The 10,258-nt window shown below is 38.2% G+C and overlaps 1 pseudogene; it reads left to right on the top strand.

The window, feature by feature from the left end:
* Positions 1-4,549: 4,549 nt before the first annotated feature.
* Positions 4,550-4,649, top strand: LOC113362411 (annotated as a pseudogene).
* Positions 4,650-10,258: the final 5,609 nt, after the last annotated feature.

Here is a 10,258-nt window from a genome sequence, read left to right as displayed (position 1 = left end):
CTAAAAAGGGCTTCAATCGCTGACCGTTAACCTTCGAAGAACTACTACCATCTGGTGTCTCAATCTCAATAGCGCCATGAGGAAAAACAGTACGAACCACAAAAGGACCGGTCCACCGAGAGCGCAACTTCCCGGGGAATAGATGCAACCGAGTGTCATATAGAAGAACTTTTTGACCTGGAGAAAATGACTTTCGTAAAATATTCCTATCATGCACAAGTTTCATTTTGTTCTTATACTCCTTAGCACTATCGTATGCATCTCTACGAATCTCGTCCAACTCATTGAGATGGAGCTTTCTTTGAGCTCCTGCCTTGTCAAGTGAAAAGTTTAAGTTCTTAATAGCCCAATAGGCTCGATGCTCTAACTCAACAAGCAGGTGACATTCCTTGCCAAATCCTAAACGATAAGGTGATATTCCAATGGGTGTCTTAAACGCAGTACGGTAAGCCCATAAGGCATCAGTAAGCCTCCACGACCAGTCTTTCCTATTTGGATTAACTGTTTTCTCTAGAATACGTTTAATTTCCCTATTGGAAACCTCTACCTGACCACTAGTCTGAGGGTGATATGGGGTTGCTACTTTATGGGTAATACCGTATTGTTTCATTTAAAGAGCAAACGGTCTATTACAAAAGTGTGAACCTCCATCGCTAATTATAGCTCGCGGTGTACCAAAACGTGTAAGTATATTCTCTTTCAAAAACTGGACTACGACCCTGTAGTCATTCGTTTTACACGGAACCGCCTCAACCCACTTAGACACATAGTCTACAGCGACAAGTATGTAAAGATAACCAAACGAAATAGGAAATGAAACCATAAAATCAATGCCCCACACATCAAAGACCTCAATCACTAAAATAGGGTTCAAAGGCATCATATTTCTACGGGAAATGGTTCCTAACTTCTGGCAACGCTCACAAGAAACACAATGACTATGGGAATCTTTAAACAACGAAGGCCAGTAAAATCCACACTGCAAAATCTTAGCAGCAGTCTTATTAGCACTAAAATGACCACCACATGCATGTTCATGGAAAAAGGAGATAATACTAGACTGGTCACTCTCAGATACACATCTCCTAATAATCTGGTCCGGACAATAGTTAAACAGATAAGGATCGTCCCAAAAGAAATGCTTAACCTCGGCTAAAAACTTAGAACGATCTTGCTTACCCCAATGTTGAGGCATTCGACCAGTAACAAGATAATTCACTATATTCGCATACCAAGGTGATTGGGAAACAGAGAACAATTGTTCATCAGGAAAACTATCCCTTATAGAAAGGGAATTATTAGGGGAACTAACAACTATCCTAGACAAGTGGTCTGCTACTACATTCTCTGCACTTTTTTTGTCTCTAATGTCTGGACAAAATTCTTGTAACAAAAGGATCCATCTAATGAATCTAGGTTTGGTATCCTTCTTAGATAAAAGGTATTTCAAAGCAGCATGATCAGTATAGATTACGATCTTAGAACCTAATAAATAGGATCTAAACTTATCCAAGGAAAACACGATGGCTAGCAATTCCTTCTCGGTAGTTGTATAGTTCATTTGGGAATCATTCAGAGTTTTGCTAGCATAGTAAATCACATGGAGTAATTTGTTTTCTCGCTGACCTAGCACAACTCCTATAACATAATCTGAAGCATCACACATAGTTTCAAAGGGTAGGTTCCAGTTAGGTGCCTGGACTATCGGGGAAGTAGTGAGTAATTTGTTTTGTCTACCTCTATACCCTTTGAAGAAACGATGTGCCCTAAGACAATTCCTGATTCAACCATGAAATGGCATTTTTCCCAATTAATCACTAAATTCTTTTCCTTACACCTAGTCAACACTAATATCAAATGATGCAAGCAATCATCAAAATATGAACCAAACACTGAAAAATCATCCATAAAGACCTCTAAAAACCGTTCTACCATATCAGAAAATATGCTCATCATATAACGCTGAAAAGTCGCAAGTGCATTACATAACCCGAAAGGCATGCGTCTATACGCAAAGGTACCAAAGGGACATGTAAAAGTGGTTTTATCTTGGTATTATAGGGCAATAACGATCTGATTATATACGGAGTAGCCATCTAAGAAGCAATAGTGACTATGTCCAGCTAACCTCTCTAGCATTTGGTCGATAAAAGGAAGGGGAAAGTGATCCTTCCTTGTGACCATGTTCAATTTCCTATAGTCAATACAGAAACGCCATCCCGTGGTCACTCGGGTTGGGATTAACTCATTATTATCATTCTGGACTACAGTGATATCTGATTTCTTGGGGACAACCTGAATAGGGCTGACCCCCTTACTGTCTGAAATTGGGTAAATAATACACGCATCTAACAACTTAAGCACCTCTTTTCGAACTACCTCTTTCATGTTAGGGTTCAGTCGACGTTGCATCTCCCTAGAAGGTTTGGAGTCTTCCTCTAAATGAATCTGATGCATACACACAGTAGGACTTATACCCTTAATGTCTGCTATAGTCCACCCTAAAGCTTTCTTATTGTCTTGAAGTACATTTACTAGCCTACTTTCCTGATCACTATCCAAATCAGAAGCTACAATCACATGTAAAGTCTCAGATGGGCCTAAAAACACATACTTTAGAGTATCGGGTAGTGGTTTAAGGTCCAACTTCGGGGGCTTTTCTAAAGAAGGAATTAGGGTAGTCTCAGAAACTGGTAATGGTTCGAACCTAGCTTTCCATCTATCAGTGTCTAACACGGGGGTAGAATCTAATAGAGCATTCACCTGTTTATAGTGCTATCGTCGTCAAAATCTAAACCAAAAATGAGATAGACAACTTTCTAATGGGTCTTCAGAAAAAATGTTTGGTAATGACTCCTGAACTAAGGCTTCTATCATGTTCACCTCTTCAACACATGTGTCATCTAGATCAAGAGGTTGCTTACTGACATTAAAAATGTTCATCTCCATAGTCATATTACCAAAAGATAAACTCATCACACCATTTCGACAGTTAATGATCGCATTAGACGTAGATAAAAATGGGCGACCTAAAATCACAGGCATCTGGTTCTTTGGGTCAGGGACAGGTTGGGTATCTAGGACCACGAAATCCACTGGAAAAATAAACTTGTCAACCTCAATAAGAACATCCTCGATAACACCTCGAGGGATTTTAACAGACCTATCAGCTAACTGCAGTGTCATCTGAGTAGGTTTCATTTCACCAAGTCCTAGATGTAAGTATACATGGAATGGCAGTAAGTTCACACTGGCTCCTAAGTCAAGTAAAGCTTTTTCTACCCGAAAGTTACCTATTGTGCAAGCAATGGTAGGAGAACCTGGGTCTTTGTAATTTGGAGTTGTGGTGTTCTAAATGATTGAACTTACGTGACTAGCTAAAAAGGATTTCTTATGGACGCTAAGTTTTCGCTTTCGCGTACACGTATCCTTAAGGAACTTGGCATAAGAAGGAATTTTTCTAATTGCATCTAATAAAGGAAGGTTTATGGTAACTTTCTTAAAAACCTCCAATATGTCGTTAAAGTTCGACTCCTTTTTTGTTGGTATTAATAGTTGGGGAAATGAGGCTCTAGGCATAAAATCAGACCTTTCAGGAACCGAATTCACATCATCAGAAAATTTATCAGTCTCCTCAGCTACTGGTCCTGAAAAGTGAGATTCTGAGGGGTGAACTAAAGTATGTTCACTATCGGGCACGGTTACCTTATTGTCTACAACTCTACCACTCCTAAGAATTCTAACAACATTCAATTGATTCAATGGTTTTGCACCTAATTCATGAACTCCTCTAGGGTTGGGTTGTGTTTGACTAGGAAAATTACCTTTTTATCTCAAAGAATCACTTATCAGACCAACCTGGGTTTTTAACTCAGAAATAGCCTGACTGTTTTCTTGTCCTATTCTGTTACTAGCTTGTAGACTCTGTTCTACGGATAACTGAAATTTTGCAGTTTGCTGAGTTAACAAGGCGAGAGATTCCTCTAAACTTAGGATTTTCTTATCTGACTGATTCTGAAACTGAGCTAGTCCTGAAGGATTCTTAGTATAGTCAAAACCTGGGGGAGCATTAGAATTACTAAACTGACCTTAACTTTGGCCCTTAGACCACGAAAGGTTCACATGGTTTCTCCAACCAGGATTATAGGTTTCTGAATATGGGTCAATCTTTTGACGGTTATCAAATCTAGTGTTATTATAAAGAGCATTGGCTTGCTCTTCAATATTCTGGCCTTCCCAAAAAGGCTCCACTCTACCACTAGTCTGGCCCACTTCTAAAGCTTCTAACCTTTTTGCTATAGCAACAATTTTGGCATCTGATTCATAGCCTCCTTCTACCCTATTAACGTTTCCTCTACTTAAAAGAATTGTTTTCTGGGGTGCCCTACTATTTTCCCATTGCTGGGTTTTTTCGGCGATTTCATTAAAAAATTCCATCGCCGCATCAATAGTTTGGTTTTCAAATCCACCAGTGCATAGAGACTCAACCATGGTCGTTGTGGAACAATCTAAACCCTCATAAAGGATCTGAACTATCCTAACCTTTTATAAACCATGATGAGGACACTGGGATAATAAATCATTGAACCTTTCCAAATACCTATATAAAGATTCTCCCTCTTGTTGTGAAAATGTGCATATTTGCGTCCTAATAGACGATGTTTTGTGGCTAGGGAAAAACTTATTGAAAAAGGCAGATGTAAGTTGTTCATATGTCTCAATTGACTCGGAGTCCAAACTATATAGCCACGACTTGGCCTTATCTTTCAGGGAAAATGGGAATAACCTAAGTTTCAAAGCATAATCATCTAAGCCTCTAATTCTTAGAGTACTACAAATTTCCCCAAAATCCCTAACATGGTAATAGGGGTTTTCATTTTCTTTTCCTAAAAAGATTGGGAGCATCTGTAAGGTCCCATGTTTCAGTTCATAGGGTGCCTCCGTTTAAGCTAACTTAATACACGAAGAACGAGTAGTCCTAGTCGGATTCAACAAAGCTTTTAAAGTTGCCATTTCTGGCACTATCGGAATATTAGGGATTGTCTCCTCAAGCGGACGTTCAAAAACGGACTCTTCAAAAATCGTACTTTCTAAATTGAGGTAATCGAGACGTTTAGAACTACTAGGTTTCTTTTTAACAAATCTACCTAGGGCGTCTCTTTTACGTTCAGGCATGCAAAAAACATAAGGAAGGGGATTCTATTCAATCACAAAACAAGGCTGACTCAACCAAATCAAACCTATTGATTTCTAGCAAACAAAAAGCATGATGGATCCACTTAGATTGTTTCTAGACCAGCTTATAATCCTTCGAAAGGGAATTCGTTACAATTTAAGCAAACCCCTCTGGAATCAATCCGAGTTAAAGTAAGTTGAATAGAGGCGAGGGAAGCTCGGTGGAGCTTTGATACCCAAGGCCTCACCGGTATTACAAGGCGGCGCAGTCACGGATTCAACTTATAGAAACCGTCAAGAACTTCGAAGTATGCTTAAAAGAGTAACCAATATTTTTCGAATGACTTTCTTGTTAAGCTCGTTACCCTATCGGTCTCGTTCTAGTCAAAATTTTAGGCTTAGGTTCGCGTAGGTTACATGTTCCTAAAGCGGGCAAGAAGAGAACGGTGATGAAATCCGAACCCTTATCTTGTATGGCCAGGCCTTGCCCTTTACTAGAAAAATAAATGTCCGTATTCAGTCCTCAACATATATGCATACAAAGGAGTCCCGTAACTCGCTGACAGGGGATTCGCGAGTTTTTATAATCTTACCTCCCGTTCCAGACGGGGGATGAATCGGTTGTAGTCGACTCGGGCCACTGACTCCGATGTCAAGTGTACGAACCCAAGGTGCAGAGACAATATCGTAATTGTCCTCCTTCTCTGCAAACAATTTATATTTAAAGTACCCTTCCGTAGGGTAATAAAAAAAATAATGTCCCAAAGTCCAAAAGTCCAAAAGTCCAAAAAGAAAAGAAAAATTACAAAAATAATAAACCCTAATACAGTATTTTATTTTTATTTTTTTTAAAAGAAAATAAACAAACCCTAAAATAAAATTGTCTTCTTTTCTGTTCTTTTTGCTTTAATCTTTAGCTCCAAGTCTTTACGAAATCACCAAACTCTTTGGCTCAATTTTCTTTATGATCCAGAACCTGTAGACACAAGATAAATACCCAAAAACATAAAAAAGAACAAAAATAATAAAAAATAAAAATAAAAATAAATTAAATCTAAAACCCTAAAAGCAAGTCCCCGGCAGCGGCGCCAAAAATTGATGTAGTTTTGAAAGTGATAAGTAGAAGTTCGTTCAAAGACTTGTAAAGATTTGATTTCAGACTTAATTTTGGTTTCACTTAATTTTACGAGAGACTGGGACTCAGGATTCCACCAATAAATCCATTCATGCGATTCATATAGTTATTCTAGACAATTATAGCTCAAATAGAATATTGACTCTGTTTCTTTGCCAAGGTAGATTTTTGAAAAGCAACGACTGTAAATCTAAAGCATGGGATATCAAAAGACTTAACCTAAGTATAACCCATCAATTGAAATCACAACCGTTCAATAAAAACCATAAAACAATTAATAATCCTTGCAAAAAGTCATATAAAGAATTAATAGAATTACCATAATGATGAAAAAGGGCTTCCTCCGTCATCCCAGTGTTGGGTTTAGCTCCTCATATCAAAAACATGCTCAAAATATTTATTCATGGCTCCAAAGTGTTTAAAGAGAGTGAAAATTGCAACGTGTATAAGCGTTCCAGACTGACTGTTACAAATGACTACAGAGAATATAAGACTGCCTCCTAAACGATACTTCTTTGCTGCAGTAACTAAACTACACCTCTCTGCGACTGACTTAGGACGTCAGTTCTTCTTCTTCTTCATTCTCTTCCCTGAAAGTGCAGAAACGACTCTGCAACTTTCTTTTTCCGAGCAGAGACCTCTGTTGTCTCTCCCTAAGCCTCCGTATCAACCCCAAACTCTCTCCCCTTCACTGAGTCCCAGCACCTCTTATATACATCACAGCTGCCGAATATTCCCAAATATAATTTTTCTTTTCTTCGACCAAAAGACTTGGGATTTCCTTCCTTTTTATCTCTCGTAACTTCCAGATTTAGCAGCACCTATCGGATAAAATATCACTTCCCTGTTTTACAGAAGATTTCATACCTTCTTTTTGATTCCAATACGTCACTCATCCCTGCCTTGTCGCAACAGACTCAAACCGATCGGTATGCACCTTTATTCTCTTTCCTCATAAACCCGATATCTATTGTCCCCTGTTTTGTCGAGATTCTGTAGAAATCTTCTCTTTTTTCGAACCCAATCCAATTACCAATCCTGTTTGGATTAAACAGGCCCAAACCAATCCTTTCGAGCGAGAAAAATCCGACAACAACTCATCAACTCGATCCAGAAAATTCATGCAGTATGCAGACGCAACACAGACGAGTATAAAATCTTCCCGCCAAATTCGATTTGAGTGGGTGAAGAAAGGGTGTCCCCTTATCCAGCGCTGGACTCCATTTAGCCACTGGGTGTAAATAGCATATCTGGGGTGCAAATAACAATGGAGTGCTCCTTAACAGTTGTGTGCCTCTTATCCAAATTGGGGTGCCTTTAGTGATTTTCTCCCACAAGAGCAAATACCACTTTTCGAGCCAATTTCACCGCAAATGCTTATTCCTTCAAAAACACCTACAAAGACATAAAAAACCATAATAAATTCAAAATTGAGCATTAAAAATACATAGAATTGAGATCATATCAGACACGAAAATGTGTCTATCATTCCTTGAAAAGTTACTTTCCCAGTTTTGTCTACAATGTCACATCCATTTGCATTGAAGACAACTCGATAGACTTTGTCACAAATTTGACTAATAGAAAGAATATTAGCATTCATACCTTTTATGTATACTACATCATGGATTTCTGGAACACCGGACAACTTGATCGTTCCCTTCTTGCTGATGTAGAAACAACTCCCATCTCCAAACGTTACAGGACCTCCTTCATAGTTAATAGACGAAATAAACCACGTGAGATCACCTGTCATTTGTCTACTACAACCACTATCAAGAAACCGTTGAAAAGGAGACGTAGATCTTAAAGCAGAGGCACCCATACTATTAGTACTTCTCTGTTTAGAGCTTCCTGATAGTTTTGTATGTCCTTTCATAGTATAAAAAAGTTGTTTAGTTTTCTTACAAAGATAAATTGCAACATTCAGACTCTTTTGAAACGACATACAAATCTATTGAAGGTGATTGGAAGAATCACAACAACAATACGGGCCAAAACCTTGAAGTTTGTCTGAGTGGTTCCTAGTCATATCAGTTTTCACAACAACCGGTCGTTGATTACCATCTGATTTACGACTATTCTTTAAAGAGGAACAACTGGAGTTTTTCAGATTCACAAAGGGACTATTACCATATTACAAATCCTTAAAAATTGCAATTTCTGCAACAAGACCAGAGTTGATCCGGATTTGTTCATCCAACCCTTGTTAAAGAGTAACCAGTTTATCAGAATTTTTTCTACGGTTGGTTTTTAAACCTGGTGAAGCGTCAATTGAGACTTTATGGTCCATATAGTCAGATCGCTACAAACACGGACTTTTGAGGTCTTGAACGTGTTTGCCATCTCTGCTAGCAATTGAAAAAGCTGGGGTCTAACAACACCACCCAATATTTCGCTTAGAAATCTGTATGGACAAACTCGAATATACTTTTAAGAGAATCAGTAAGACTCAATCAATTAAAAGTACATCAACAAGTTTATATCTCTCTCTCTTGATTTGATTTCCTCAAACAGAAACTGTGAGTACTAATCAAATACAAGGAATAACTTGGATGGTACCAAAGAACAATATCCAAGGATCAATCAATGACAATCAACAACCAAAGGTTGGATTACTCTAATTGATGATCTGACGCACAACCTGTATTATTTTAATAATAAATATAAAACAATATAATGCGGAAACTGAAATAACACAGACACCATAAATTTTGTTAACGAGGAAACCGCAAATGTAGAAAACCCCCGGGACCTAGTCCAGATTGAACACACATTGTATTAAGCCGCTACAGACACTAGCCTACTCCAAGCTAACTTCAGACTGGACTGTAGTTGAACCCCAATCAGTCTCCCACTGATCCAAGGTACAATTGTACTCCCTACGCCTCTGATCTCAGCAGGATACTGCGCACTTGATTCCCTTCGCTGATCTCACCCACAACTAAGAGTTGCTACGACCCAAAATCGCGGGCTTTGACAATAAACAAATCTGTCTCACACAGACAAGTCTATCAAAGGATCAATCTGTCTCCGACAGAAAAACCTTAAAGTTTTTGTTCCGTCATTTGATAATAATCAAGGTGAACAGGAACCAATTGATAATCCGGTCTTATATTCCCGAAGAACAGCCTTGATAAATCAATCACCTCACAACAATCTTAATCGTATGGTAGCGATACAAGATGTCGCGGAATCACAAACAATGAGACGAAGATGTTTGTGACTACTTTTTATATCTTGCCTATCAGAGATATTAATCTCAAGCCAATCAATCTGATTGTACTCGTACGATAGAAGATGCAAGATCAGATCACACAACTACGATAAAAGTAGTATCGGTCTGGCTTCACAATCCCAATGAAGTCTTTAAGTCGTTAACCTAGTTTTTGAAGAAGAAAACTAAAGGTTAAAGGATAAACGACTCTAGAACGCAAACTAGTATCACACATGAAGTGTGGGGATTAGTTTTGCAGAGTTTCTAGATGTCCCCTTATATAGTATTTCAAATCATGGTTTCTTCTTGGTCACAAAGCAAACAATATCCACCGTTAGATGAAAACCTGATTTAGATTCAAGCTAATATTTCTCAACCGTTAGATCAAAAACTTAGCTTGTTATACACAAATGAAATGCACGCTTCTAGGTTTGTAAAACCATACCCAAACATGTACATTGTTGGTTCAACAATATTTAACCAAAAGGTTAGCCATATGAGCATTTCATACCAACCATATTCTTCTTCACCATAAATATTTCAAATGACTCAAATGAAATAGTTAGAGAGTTGTTCAATTGCAAGGAAATCTTATGTACTACACAAGACACAATTGAAGCAAAGATGATTTGATTCACTCGAATCGGTTCATGAACTTTATAGCCACGATTTGCAAATTTCATTCCTTAGTATTTATAATTTTAAGTTCAGAAATCATCTTCAGATATATA

Source organism: Papaver somniferum, chromosome 3 (genome assembly GCF_003573695.1).
Source record: "Papaver somniferum cultivar HN1 chromosome 3, ASM357369v1, whole genome shotgun sequence".
Classification (NCBI taxonomy): Eukaryota; Viridiplantae; Streptophyta; class Magnoliopsida; order Ranunculales; family Papaveraceae; genus Papaver; species Papaver somniferum.
The sequence above is the reverse complement of the archived record's forward strand: the minus strand, read 5'-3'. Positions and strand labels throughout refer to the sequence as shown.